This window comes from Elephantulus edwardii, unplaced genomic scaffold, assembly GCF_000299155.1.
Source record: "Elephantulus edwardii isolate Elephantulus edwardi_28Jun2011 unplaced genomic scaffold, EleEdw1.0 scaffold00182, whole genome shotgun sequence".
Taxonomy (NCBI): Eukaryota; Metazoa; Chordata; class Mammalia; order Macroscelidea; family Macroscelididae; genus Elephantulus; species Elephantulus edwardii.
The window spans coordinates 5,477,017-5,490,413 of record NW_006399932.1 but is presented as its reverse complement, the minus strand read 5'-3'; the positions used below and the strand labels follow the sequence as shown (position 1 = coordinate 5,490,413).

Sequence of the window (13,397 nt, the reverse complement as noted above, 5' to 3'; positions counted from 1 at the left end):
AGCACTCTTCTGTTAATTTGCTGCACTGAGGTAATATGGGTTTGCGTGAAGCTGAACCTTGTGCCATTGGGATCAAATGCCAATAACAGCTGCCCATGGTGGACAGTGTTTGGTGGAGCTCCCAGTCTAAGACAGGTTTGGAAGCAGAAGTGGCATCCACTTCCTAAACCACATGCCTCTGGAAACTCTATGAACCTAAAAAACAATGATAGTTCTAGAAAGGCTTCAGGCCTTTTGTTTATAGGGTCACTATGAGTCGTGCTCGACTTGATGGCAATCATCAGCAACAACAACAGAGTGAATGGGAGGAGATGACTCAGTTTAACTCCTGGGAGCCACTAGTGGAGTTGAACTGCCACAGAGGTGTGACTTTTGGGTCCTAGGGACTATGCCACCAGAGCTGCTACATGAGGAAATAGGCACTCTTATTATCATCCCCATTCTACAGGTGAGATGACTGAGACTTAGAGAAGTTTGGAAAGCCTTGCTGAGGACTCCTAGCAAAATGGAGGAGGCAGGGAGCCAGGGTTAGAACCTGAATGGGCAGGTGATCTGCTGAAGATTGTGATGGTATTTGCAGGCAATACTGTCTGGAGAACCTTCCCACAAGACAGGTTCACTCTCTGTACAAGTTGTTCTTGTTATGTGGCACTGAGTTGGAACCAACTCAAAGTTTACCCTCCAGGGGGTTTCCAGAGGCTGTAAGTCACACAAGAAAAGATTGTCCATCTTTCTCTCATGGTGCAGCTTGTAGAATCGAACTCTGTGTCTTGGGATTGGCAGCACAGCTCCTTACCACTAGGTCTCCAGAGTTCCTCTCTGTAAGAGAGCCTAACACTCTCTTTCTACCTTCTCTGCAAAATCTCTAAAGTTGGAAACTTATACAAACAAAAAACACATTCTTTAGCTTCTTGGATGTTTCTATCCTTCTGACCAAAACTATTTTTCAATGTAAAGATCAGGCTTTGACCCTTAAGTTTTATAGAGTAAATGGAAGCTTCAATGACCTAAAGCCATGAAGTCCTTGGAATGCCCTTGGAATTATTCCTCTCCACTTGAAACTCTGGATTTTGCTTATAACATTCATTCTGCCTTAAATCTTGAGCCCACAACAAATGGCTATTTTCAGTTCTATTCCTCTGCACTCACCAATATTTTCTTTTAGAATTCCAACTGAATTGTGCCTATTTAATGTGTGTAGCATTGGAAAAATCAAAGTTTAAGCTACAACCTGAAGAATTTAGCAGGGGCATATGGAAATGCTTGTAAGTGGGCCTCGGGCTTTTGGAAAACACATCCAAATCAAATCAACACGTATTTACCAATGCTTTAGTTGCATGGAAAAGGATGTGAGTAAATCAGAAATCATTATAAGCTTTGTCTGAAGTGAACTACAAGACTGGATCAAGCATCATGGAGAAATAAATAGTACCTGATTAGATGTCTAGGTTGGGGACAGGAAACTCTAAGTTAAATCTATTATACAGCTTAAGCCTCCTGAAGCCTATCTACAGTGAGCAAACAAAGGGCCCAGTTTGTTGACTGTAGCCCAGTGTGTTCATACTATTTATTTAAAAGTCAAATTAACTGGTGTCTCCATTTTTAACAAAAGGGATATTCATCTGATTGAGTCACCTGGCTTCAAGCTGAGTTTCACCAGAATTAGGACTAGGGACGGGAAGGAGTGGATCTTTTTCACCTTAGGCCATTACTAATGGATTTTTGTTTTTAAAAACATCCTCTGAATACAAAATAGCAGTCTATGAGTTAGAAGGCAGCATGCATCTTTGCATAAGTTTATATGACCAAAAGTTGGCAACAGATCAAAATATCTCCTCTGTCTGTCCCCGGAGATTCTGTAAGCTTCTTCTTAAGCTCCGATTCAAGAGGAATAGACATCTTGATAAAGACATGTTCTTATGAGAAGTCATTTCTCTTCTTAATTGCAGCAGTGTGGGCTTGAAATTAGATGACGCATGGTCTAGAAATGTCTAGCAAGTTGTGCAGATTACCACAACACTGACGTTTCAGCTTTCCTCATTCATTAATTTTCCAAACTGGCTCTTTTGAGACCACACCTCTTCTCTCCACAGAGAGAAGGAATGGCGCTGAGTGAAGTGAGAGTCCAGTCTGGTCAAGAGGTCACTATAGTGTCATCTTGTCCTCCTGGCTACTGTATCTTGCGTGATCCCATTAAGCTTAGGGTTTCCATGTGATTTGGGTTGTTTTTTTTATGCTATTTTCCTTGAGTTGTCAACAGCTGTGAGATCTTTGAGAGGCACAAACTGTTTATACTCAGCTAGCAACCTCAAGGTTGGATGTTTGAGTCCACTTAGCAGCACTGAAGGAAAAAACAAAAAAGGCAAGCAATCTGCTTCTGTGAAGGATGCAGTCAAGAAAATGCTTTAACCCATGGGATCACCATGACTCGATGGCAACAGGTTTTTAATGTGTGTATAAAATTATCTCTGAGGAATAGCCGCTTGTTTCCTGTGCTCCTCCCTCAGAAATGGAGGTGGCTGCACCTAAAGTCTGTGCCTGGAGTCTTTCATGGAGGGAGCTGGAGGACAAGATGCTTGGGCAATTTCTCCAGCAAGACAGCCTACCTTGATTACTTCTATAGACACAGAGGTACTCTTACAAGTCCAGGAGAGAATTCCTCCAAGAAATCCTCATTCTAGCCAGAGTAGGTAAAGTGGGCGCAGAGCAGCAAAAAGGGCTCTGAGTGGCCTTGACTGCCCTCAACATGCTGTTGCTGAGGCTGTAACAACTCAGCCTTTGCCAGCTTCCAGGCCAACTTCAGGACTCTGATTGCTGTTCAGGATCTCTGTTGTTGATGGTGAAACTCTGAGTGCAAGATGGGGTTGGGGCCACTTCAAACGTAATTGATCATTGTCACAGTTGAAGTTCTGAACATTTGCCTCCAATGTGCATACCCAGAAGTGAGGCAGAAGAATGAGTGTAACTGCATCTGTTTTCCTCTTTTCTTTTTTTCCCCTATTAAGCTTTGGTATGAAATGCAGCCGACTGAGAGTAGCTTAAACAATAGTAACTGCTAACATATGTGGACATTGTTTCCATTATAGTATTATTCTCTGACACCATTATTGTTTTCTATCCTGCAGGAGTTGACTGAAGCTTGATTTTTAGATATGGTATCTTTCCCCCCCTCCCTTAACAGGAACAAGGGTGGGGGTGCAGAGGGACAGTAAACTGGCTATGAATACTGTTGAAAGATGTAAAAAGAGAGAGAGTTAGACAGAGTCCACAATTACAAGTTTCTTTAAGTCTAATTTCATTGTGCTTTCACACATCTGGATAATTAACCAGGCATTACATTCTCTCTAGACTATTTTTACAAGTACAATATGCCCCTGACATGATTTCCATTAGGCGGTTCCAAACATCATTTAAGAACTTAGAAAGATTGCAGACCAAAATTCAAAATGCCTATTCGATGTGATGTTGAGACCTTTCTCTCCCAGGAGGGAAATAAAACACAGAGAGCCAAATGCCGGGATCCTTCTGATGGAAGATGGGCCGTTTAGTGTTTTTGTAAGCTCCAGAAAATACAAGTCTCCACAAACACACCCCAAAGTCTTATCCTTCTTGTCAGGGGTGAGCACCAGATGTGTTCACCAGGGGAGAAATCACTCAAACAAAACCATCTTGGAAAGTGAAGCTAGATGCTTCTTTAAGTATTCAAAAAAACTAATTTCTGTCAAGTCAGAACCAACTTGGGAGCTCCAGTGACCTAGTGGTAAGAAGCTGTGCTGCAATCCCGAAGGCAAATGTTTCGGATTCTTCAGCTGTCCCATGAGAGAAGGACGGGCAATCTCCTTTCATGCGATTAACAGTCTCTCAAAACCCTCTGGAGGGTCAGCTATGGGTCTGTTCTGACTTGAAGGTACTCAACAACAACAGAACCAATTTATATCTATCCTTCAGCATGTTTTCAAAGGCAACAAATCACAAGGGAGGAGATTGCTCCTCTTTCTCCCTTATAGTGACTGGTGGATTTGAACCACCAGAGAAGCCTGGCCTTTGGCTTAGCAATGCTACTCCCTACATACTAGACCACCTGAGCTCCTTTGGCGTATTGTTGTTCTTGTGCTCCATTAACTTGGTACTGACCCACAGCTGACCCTCCAGCAAATTTTCAGAGGCAATAAATCGAAAGGGAGGAGATTGCGCATCTTTCTCCCTTGGTGCAGCTAGCTGACAGAGTCAAACCTCCAGAGAGTCTTGGCCTTAGACTTAACAATGCAACTACCTACAGACTATGTCAGCAGAGCTCCCTTGAAGTATTAGTAAGGGATAATAACAGCCAACTAAACCCTGATATGTTGATTGCAGCCCTAGTCTGAACTGTTGTGTTGGAGAAATAATACGTATCTGGCTGAGTTCCTCATTTGAAAATCCCTGCCAAATTCTCAATAATATGTGCTCAGATGGTTTCTGGTTACACTTTTGCTCTTTCTTTTTATAATTGCTTTGATGCTGCATGGGCTTTTATGAGGCCCAAATCTGATGTTAGAAGGTTAATTTTAATGCACAGACTTCAGGGGCTTCCTCCGGCAGCTGCGGGCCACATTGATGCACGGCACTGAAAGGTCAGAGGAGACACAGAATGGAGGGTGCTGGTCGTTGCGACTATCATCGTCATGAATAGGAGGGTGAACAGAAGAAGAATTTACAGAATTAAAAATTACACTACTTAGGATAAAGAACTACAGAGTCCACTTCTAAACGATAAGGCAAACACACCTAAATTCTCCATCCCCCCAAATTCTTTTCTATTTAAAACATAGAGAAAAGGGGAAATGAGGCAAAGTAAAATAGACTTGATTTATTGTCTGGCTGTTTTGTAAGGAGCTTGTAAGAGAATCTTCAAATGGAGAAATAAATGGTTCAGGATGAATAATAAGTCTGATCTTGCAAAAGAAAAAATAACAGGACTGTGTCTCAACAGGGAGAACAAAAATAATTGAAATTTCATTATAATGTTTGAGCATTTGTTCTCCACAAAATAATCTCATAATTGTCTACTGTGTGACAGCCCGAGTCACTGAGCCAGTAGCATGATTAATGAAAATGGCAGTGAAGGATTTGTCACAGTGACAGAGAGCAAAGAAGTGTGTGATAGTCATTAGAAATAAAAAATGAGGTAAACATTATCATCGTTGTGTTTGCAGTTACAGACCGAACTTGATAGAATCTGGGCTTTGAATGTGATTATGGAACTATCTATCCCACAGAATTGCTTTTAATATATAAGTAGGGATATGGATAAATCCAAGATTGGTCTCATAGTGTGTTTATTTCAGGACCACTGACCGAAATGTGATTTGATGTGAACACAAGAGATGTAGGGGCAGCCAAGCCTGAGATCAAATTCTAGCTATAACTGAAATACTTAAATAATGCAAATGTTTTTATCATTGCAAAAATTAGGAAAATTATTCCTTCAAATTGAGTTTTGTGAGAACTAAAGTAGAAGAAATATCCTGGTTCCTATTATATGCTCAAAACATTATGAATGGGTATTCCTTCTTAGTCTGCTCCCTGGATATATCTCAGAAACATTTGATGGTCACATGGTGGAAATGCCATAAAACGTGAGGATGCTTTAACATACATTTGTCATCACTGCCTGTGATGACAATTTGAAGCCCATCTCCTTCCATCTCAGAAGGGACCAAGTTGTTGTTGTTAGTGTTGGTGTTGTTGACTGCCACCAAGTCAAGCATGACTCATAGCTACCCTATGAACAAAAGATCTGAAGCATTTCTATAACTATCATCATTTCTCAAAGTACATAGAGTTTCCAGAGGCATGTTGTTTATGACCAGCCCTTAAAATAAAGTAGATTGAGTGATACTGTCGCTAGAAGATGGCATTCTGTAACAGATGAGAAAAATGTTAAAGTGACAAATGAGTCATTCCATTTATTAAGTATGCTTTTGTGGACCTACTATGTACTGAGTAGTATACACATAGTGAGGACAAGAATTCAGAAACTGTAAACTTTGCTTTATTATGTTTGACTCAAGATTTTCAGAAAGTATTTTAAAAGAAATTGTGTGTGAAGGACAAGTTTTGCCTTTTATTCATTTTTGTGTTTCTCTAGTGCAATAAATCATCACTGAGGGAAATTATGTATTTTTTAATTATTCAAGATATTTCATTTTCTTTTTTCAAATAGGAAAGCTACACAGCTGGATATATTACAAGTTATGCTCTATCTTTAGCAGTGACTTGATTATTCGTATAGCACTGCTTTGTTTTTAGTCATCTTGAAGAAATTGTATTTGCTAAATATTCACTTCTTGTTCCTACTGAGAGGATACAGCACAGGACCACAAACCAAATGTCAGAAATGTCAATAGATGTATAGGGAGCCCTGTTGACTTAGTGATAAGGAACTGTGCTGCCAACCCAAGGCAGGCGTTCAAATTGACCAGCTGCTCTGAGGGAGAAAAATGGGAAGTCTCCATTTGTGTGATTTACTGCTCTGAAAACCGTGGAGGGTCAGCTATGCATCTATTCCAACTTGATAGGACACAGTAATAACATACCATTATGTTCTTAATGTTATTTATATTATTATGTGCCTAGATGGCACAATAGTGAAGCAGTTGGCTGTTAACCAAAAGATTGGTTCTTCAAAACCAGTCAGTCATTGCAAGAGAAAAATGCCTAGGGATCTGATCCCATAATGATTGTTTTTGTTGTTGCTGTTAGGTGCCATCAATACATTTCATAGTGACCCTATGAATGACAGATCTGAACCCTACCCTATCCTATGCCATTGTCATATGTCAAATGCTGACATTTTTCAGTCTACAATTGCAGGCACTGTGTCAATCCATCTTATTGAGAGTCTTTCCTTTGCTGACCCTTCTTCTTTCCAAGCATGATGTCCCCATCTAAGGAATAGCCTCTCTGGTGGCCTAGTGGCAAGAAGCTGCACTGCAATCCCAAAGACACACAGTTCGAGGCCACCATCAGCTCTGCAGGAGAAGGGCGGGCAGTCTCCATTTCCTGTGCAATTAACTGCCTCTGAAAACCTGCTGGATGGTCAGCTATGGGTCAATTCTGACTCTAAGGTACACAAAGTAACAACATCAACATGGCCAAAGTATGTGAGACGAGGCTTATAGCCAGTAAAAACCAATGTGGCAGTTCTTCTCTGTCACATGGGGTAATTATGAGTAACTCCTGATGACAACAACACATTACTATTGTTCTTGTTACACACTGTCACGTGAACTACAACTCTTAACGACCCTATGAACAACAGATCAGAACCTTGCCCTATTCTGGACCATCCCCACCATGTCACACATGCTCGACCACACATGCTTGGCCACATTTGTACACGTCAGGTTAACAATGACTGTAGCCATCTCTGACTGACTACCCTGGCTGCACTCAAATGCCCAGAGGGGCAAAGACACCATCGCTAGCCAGGCAGACCAGCCAGTCCTCCTCTGGGGCCAGCAGAAACTGCCCTAGGCAGGGTGTCCCCCTCTGTAACATATCCTCAACACACCCTAGACCAGAGGAGTCCCTACCCATGATCTGGTTCACATCTTGGGTCCCCAGGCACCACTCGGATGAGCAGATCCCAAATCCAATCTTCTGCTAGGCTGGCAGCTATACTGTTCCAGACCAGTTTGTGTTCTATTTCCCATACATCCTTAGGTTTGTACACTTGCATGTTGTAAAGTTTGCTCTTACGGGTGCAGTACTTCTCTGACAGTGTGCTGTACTGGGGTGACTTATGTGCTATTGTGTTGCTGCTGCTGCTGTGTGGGGGTGTGTGTGTGGGTGTGGGTGGGTGTTGCTTGTCTGTGGTTTGCTCTTATGAGGACACAATCTGTCAGTTTGCTGCACAAGGGTAGCTTGTGTGTTTCTGTGGCACTAGAAGCTATACCACTAATATTTCTAGCACAATTAGAGTCCCCCATGGTAGATGGAACCTTACTCCTTGAAAGCAAAGATGGTAAAGCTTCATCTTTCATACTTTGGACATGTAGGTAGGTGAAGCTATTCCTTGGAAAAGGACATTATGTTTGGAAAGATGGAGGGTCAGTAAAGGAGAGGAAGACCGCAGTGAGACGAGTTGACCCAGTAACTTCAGCAATGGGCTCTAGCATGTCAGAGATGCTGAGGATGACGCAGGATAAAATGGGGTTCAGATCAGTGATTCCTGAGGTCTTTATGAGTCATACTCCACTTGATGGAACCTAACAATGATTACTACTTATTGCTATTGAGTATGAACCTCCTCACAGCTGATTCTCCAGTGAGTTTTCAGAGGCTATAAATCACAAGGTAAGAGAAGAGATTGCCTATCTCTCTGAGTAGCTTATGGCTTCAACCCGCTCACCTTTGGGTTGACAGCACAGTTCCCTGCCTTCTAGGCCACCAGAACTCCCTACTTGTGAATACAAGTGGCGTGAAACCCTTGAAGATTTTGATCTTTGTACCATTTACCATGATGTGTCTTACTGCACCAGCTATGAGAATTTTGTTTTCTCTGTGGTGATGTGTAATATACTGAAGGCTTATTTAGTCTTCAAATCTTCCTTTTCAGCAAGATTGTGTCTTCTGCATATTGTAACCTGTTAATGAGTCTTCCTTCACTCTGATGCTTCATTCTTCTTCATATAGTCAGGAAGTGATTATAGAAGAGATTTAATAGGAATTCTTGAAAGCTCCCAATCTTTGAACTACAGACTTCTGGGGAGTCTTTGAGATACCCGGACATGTCTGCGTACCTCTCTATGCCCAGAGAATGTTTTAGTCTATTTGAAATAGATATGCACTGACAATTTTTCAAATGCATGTGGATTCATTTGTTCCACCACTTTGATGGACACTGAATGTTAAGTATCATTAGGCAGACGAATATAATAATAAGCCCCACAAACCAGTATTGCTGTGCTCATAGGTCTTACTTTCTAAGTAAAGAAATTTTGAGTTGGAGAACAATAATGCATACAATCAGTAAGTAGACTATATAGTCTTTTTGAGAATGATAAGGATTAAGAAGAAAAAATAAAAGAGTCAATATAAAAAGAAGATGTTAACATTTTAAATAGGGCAGCCAGGGAGGGTGTTACTCGGACTTTACGTAAGCTAACTGTATGGACACAAAGGAAGAGCGTTATGACTGAAGGAAATGCTAGTGCAAAGGCCCTAGAGAGCATGCGTCTGTGTATGCAAGGAACCATAAACCATAAGGAGCCCACTGAGGCTGGAGTGGAGTGAACAAGGGAGCAGGAGAATATGAGGCTGATAAAGGAACCGTATGGCTGGCAACAGCCCTTCTAGGTTCAAAAAAACATTGAGATGGGAAATTTTGAGCAGAGGAGTGACGTGATCTGACTTAGGTTTTAAGAGAGTCTCTCCCTTGAAAATAGACTGAATAGGTGAGTTGATAACAGAGAATGGTATGTGCTTGCAATGGGAAGTTATCCTACCACAAAGAGAAGTGATGATCTGATCCACACAATATCTCAGGCCTGTAGATATGCAGAGTGGGATGAGTCACACACAAAAGCGAGAATACTCCACTATGCAGCCTTCGTTTTGAAAAAGAACAGAAAAAATCTTTAATTATTATGCAATCCCTCCCCCCAAGTCCACTCCACTACGCAGCCTTTGTTCTGGACTCCTGTCATTATAATACCTAATCATATATCAGTTTTGTACAGTTCTCCTCCTCATCTGTTTCAATGCAGAATATATAATTTATCCCATCTTCCTCATTCTCCCCCCAACCCAGATGTCAGTCCCGTTTTACAACAATGGCACTATTCAGTATTTGTCCTTTTGTGACTGAGATATTTCACTCAGCATAATGTCCTCCAGGGTCACCCATTTTATATACTATTTCATGAGTTCTTTGTTTTTCTAAGCAGTGTAGTATGTATAGTGATGCAACAGTGATTTTTATTTTTTGATAGGAGGAAAACAAAGTAAAAGAAGCATATCTTTGTCAAGGTAGCAATAAACTTTTGTTCATGTCAATGAAAAGTGTAACAATGGATATTGATCATGTTTGAGCAGTTAAAGTGATGTAATTGATTTCATTGTTTATTATAAGTGACATGTAACAATGGCAAGTGTGCTATCTGTATTTTAATATAAAGAAAATATATGAAATCTTTTTTTTTAAAAAAGTACATAGACTGGAAGAGGCCAGGGGCAAAAATCCAGTAAAGAGGCTAGTTCAGTACTGTAGGCAAGAGATGATGGTGACCTGGCTCAGGGAAAAGAAGTGGAAGTGTGAGAACTTGCCTGGATTCAAAAGGTGTTTGATAGAATAGCCAGAGCTGGTGGTCCCTGGGAGGCACGGATGGGTAAGTGCTTGAACCCACCCAGAGGAGCCCAGGAAGTCAGGCTTGACAATTTGCTTTTGAAAGGTCCCAGCCTTGAAAATCTAATGTGGCAGTTCTGTTCTGTACACCGGGGGTAACCGGGAGTCAGAATTGATTGCAAGTCAAGTGGCAACAAGAGGCAGAGCCGGCAAGATTGGCTGATGGATTTTTGTGGAATGTGGGAGAAAGACAAGACGGCACTGAGGGGTTTGATGTGAACATCTCTTTTAACGGAAATGGAGGATGCAGCAGGACTTGGAGGCTGGGAGCTTCATTTTGAACCCATGATGATGAATATTAGACATCCAAGTGAGCATGCCCATTGATGGAAAAGAGGCAAAATTATTTTAAATACCATATCAGATCTGTACAAGCTTTGCTTAATTGTTAGTTTTTAAAAGTATATCCTAAAAGTGTAACTATTGTCTTTTGTTGGCGGAAACCATTTCGACCTTGAAAAAGGACTTTGTGCTGAAGGACATATAGAAACACTGAGTAGAAGTGACAATCTTTTTGTTTTATGCTGTCGATTAAATTCCCACTCATGACTCTATAGAAAACTGAGTGAAACTCTGTCCAATCCGATGCCAGCTCTACAATCTAAGCTGTCTTTAAAGCCATTGTTACAGTTACTGTGCCAATCAACTCTTAGTGCCTACAAATACTACTTTCCCTTTTCCTCTTTTATTGCATTAGCCCATTATCTCATTGGTATCAAGTTGGTAGTAGCTCACAGAAACCCTGTATGGCAGAGCAGAACTTCCCCTTAGGATGGCTAAGAGGGCATACCTTTATGGGAGCAGACTTCTCGTCTTTCTTCTGAGGAGCGTCTGGTTGGCTCAGCCTGACCTTTCTTCATTCAGCAGTCAAAATGCCTAACCCACAGTACCACTATGAATCCAATATTTGGTTAACATACATTCATTTCTAATCTGCGTTATGCAGATAACACAACCTCATGCACTTGCTGCAGAGGGTCAAGGACTGCAGCCTTCAGTATGGACTGAGGCTCAATGTCAAGAAGACAAAGATTCTCACCACTGGGCCAATTGGCAGCATCAGGATGGATGGCAAAGAGATTGAGATTGTTCACAGCTTCAGTTTGCTCGGCTCCACGGTCAACACTCTTGGCACCAGCAGCCAGGAAATAAAAAAAATGTATTGCGATGGGAAAGTCTGCTGTTAGGGACCTCTCTAAAGTACTCAAGAGCAACGGTGTCTCTCTGGAGACTAAGGTGCACCTGATACAGGCCATGGTCTTTGCAATCACTTGTTGTGCATCAGAGAGTTGGACAATGGCTAGGGAGGATAGAAGGAGAATTGACGCCTTTGAGCTGTGGTGCTGAAGATGAGTATTGAATGTACCATGGACTGCCAAGAAAACAAACAGATTCATCCTAGAGAGGGGTAAACCAGACTGCTCCTTGGAGGCAAGGATTCTGGGGCTTCAACTGACATACTTTGGACATGTTGTAAGGAGAGACAAGTCCTTGGAGAGGGACATCATGCTTGGTAGGGTGGTGGGACAGCGCAGGAGGGGAAGACCCTCTATGAGGTGGATTGATTCAGTGACTGGGGTAATCGGGATGGGTGTGTCAGAGGCAGTGCAATTGGCACAGGATAGAGCAGGGTTTAGGGCTGTTGTACATAGGGTCGCTATGAGTCGCAAACCACTCGACGGCACATAACAACAACAATGTTCATTTCCAATTTTATGTTATTAAAACTTTTTGTAAACCTAACTCATTGCTGTCAAGTCAGGACCAACTCATAGCTGACCCTGCTTTGGGTTTCCAGAGCAGTAAAGCATATGAGAAGAGATTACTCTCTGTCTCTGCTGAGCAGCAGCTGATGGATTCAAACCACCTGCCTTTGTGTTGGCAGCACAACTCTTCTCCTCTCCTAGATGAACTTGCTGTTTTGTTATGTGCCATCAAGTCACCTGCAACTCATAGCAACCCTATGTACAATAGCTCTGAAGCCTGCCCTGTCCTACGCCATTCTCACTGACTCCAATACACCTACCCCCATTGCCCTAGTTACTGTATCAATCCATCTTATCCAGGGTCTTCCTCTCCTGCACTGTCCCTTCACTCTCCAAGCATAATGTTCTTCTCCAAGGACCAACCCCTCCTGGTCATTTGCCTAAAGAATGTGAGATGGAGCTTAAAAATATTAGCCTCCAAAGAGAAACTTGGTTTCACCCTCTCCAAGACAGACATATCTGTTTTCTTGGAAGTCTATGGTATGGTCAAGACTCTTCTTCAGCACCACAACTCAAAGGCATCAATTCTTTGAGCATCCTTAGTCAGTAACCAGCTCTCTGATACATAGAAAGTAATTGCAAAGACAATAGAATAGACTGGATCAGACGCACCTTAGTCTCCAGACTGACATCATTGCTGCTCAGTACTTTGGAAAGGTCCCTGACAGCAGATTTACATAATGCAATTTGCCTTTTAATTTCCTGATTGCTGGTGCCAAAAGTGTTGACTGTGGAGCTGAGCAAGCTGTAACAATTAACAACCTCAATCTCCCCATCCATCTTGGTGCTGTCAGTTGGCCCAGTAGTGAGAATTTTTGTCTTCTTGACATTGAGCTTCAATCCATACTGAAGACTATATATAGTTCTTGACCTTCTGCAGCAAGAGCTTTAGGTCCTCCTCACTTTCAGCAAACAGGGTTGTGTTATTTGCATAATGTAAGTTGTTAATGAGTCTCCTTCCAATCCTGATGAACTTTGACATTTTATTTTGTGGTGTGGGATTTTTTCCCCCTTTAATGAAGCTTTTAATGGAACTTTATATTAAGGGAAAAATCCAGTGACTGTGCAACATTGTGTTTATTCATTACTTTATTGTGGGAGGAAATCAGAATGTTTATTTAATATATGTTTATGTACTATTTTTTGGCACATCTACTTTGGGGCATGTTGCTAGGAGAGGCTACTCCTTGGAAAGGGACACCGTGCTCACAAAGGTGGAGGAGGGCCAGCAAAAGAGGGGA

At 41.7% G+C, this 13,397-nt stretch overlaps 1 protein-coding gene across 1 annotated transcript in view; it reads left to right on the top strand.

The window, feature by feature from the left end:
- The window catches only part of CPVL (carboxypeptidase, vitellogenic-like), a 154,154-nt gene that overhangs the window by 55,749 nt on the left and 85,008 nt on the right, over positions 1 to 13,397 (top strand). The gene's annotated exons all lie outside the window — the stretch shown is intronic.